The sequence below is a fragment of the Schistosoma mansoni genome (assembly GCF_000237925.1).
Source record: "Schistosoma mansoni, WGS project CABG00000000 data, supercontig 0219, strain Puerto Rico, whole genome shotgun sequence".
Lineage (NCBI taxonomy): Eukaryota > Metazoa > Platyhelminthes > Trematoda > Strigeidida > Schistosomatidae > Schistosoma > Schistosoma mansoni.
In genome coordinates, this window is record NW_017386086.1 from 255,805 (window position 1) to 257,129 (window position 1,325).

The following is a 1,325-nucleotide window of genomic DNA, read 5'->3' on the forward strand; positions in this document are numbered from 1 at the left end:
GTACCCTTAGTTTTTTTGTATATGTACTCAAAAAGTACAAATGATAAAACCTCTCTAGAAGAAAAGCGGCACTTTTGGGGATTCGTCTGACTGAAATAAATTCAATTAAAACAATAACAGTAGTCTTGACGCGCGATTAAACGATCAATACCATAAAATATACTCCGAGGAAAAATACTACTGTCTTTTTTTAAATGGCGCGGTTCGAGTACTTTCTTAGAATACGAAGCAAACCACTCCAGAGTAAGCTCGTGGTTTGGTTGGTAGGCAGATATCTCACCCACACCACAAGTGACGAAAGTTGGTTTTTTCCTATAAACGATGGTGATCAGAATCCGTTTTTCGAGATGACGTCAGTTTCCAATTTCTAGCTAAGATATTAGTCAATCTAGCTGTTAAAACTGGATCACCATCCCTAAATATTTCTGCAGTTAATCCATCTGAACCAGCTACTCTCTCACTTTGAATTATATATACCCCTCTCAACCTCATTAAGATTTGAGGAACTTATGTCAATTAGTCATTCAGCTGGTTGTTCACTGTTACTTATTGCTTCCTTTTCCATCTCTTTTTGTTGCTTTCGTTACTTACCACTGTACAGGATTATTGTGTATGCTTTTTCTCCCTTTATCTTTAAGCTATCTTTGCTCCTCGTCGTGTTCGGAGCCTGACGGGCTGAGTTCGCTAGTGCTTATCAGTTCTGTAGACGGCGCAACAATCCACTGATTTCTTTTAACTCTTTGGTTTAAGTTTTACTTATTATTTGATTTAAACATAAATATTGGTACAAAGGGGCACCAAATACATATGTGCCACACAAATCATTCGATTTGTGTGAGGGCTGGGATACTGTCCGGATGCCCAAACCGAAGCAGGTGGTTTTCTTAGGGGGCCACACCCGGAGCCTTTGACCTAAAGGTCTAATTCACAAGACAGTGGAGCTCAGTTGGTAGAGCGTGTGACTCTTAATTTCAGGGTCGTGGGTTCGAGCCCCACGTCAGGCATCGTTCAGTGGGGCAGTGCACCGTTTAAGTTACTGGTAGACATCACTACTATTTCCACAGCTGTTTAAATGTCATGCCAAACTACTTTGGGATGGATATCACTTTTATGGTTGACCAATTGCTTCTATAGTTTTTCCTGAAATATATTCTCGACTTTTTTTATCTTCAAGTTGAACTCAAAAAGGTATTTTTACTGCAGTTTTCCTGCCTCCAATTAGAGAGACAAGTGCGTGCTTGCACTAAAACATAAGCTGGGTCTAACCATGTGTTCCAGAATGAACAGGAGCATTCTGTCGAGCCTCTTCAATTACTAGTGACTGC

At 40.2% G+C, this 1,325-nt stretch overlaps 1 non-coding gene across 1 annotated transcript; it reads left to right on the forward strand.

Annotated features, from left to right (window-relative positions):
- Nucleotides 1-932: 932 nt before the first annotated feature.
- Nucleotides 933-1,004, forward strand: Smp_tRNA_01740_Pseudo_CTT.1.1. The gene has a single exon. It is a non-coding gene (tRNA).
- Nucleotides 1,005-1,325: the final 321 nt, after the last annotated feature.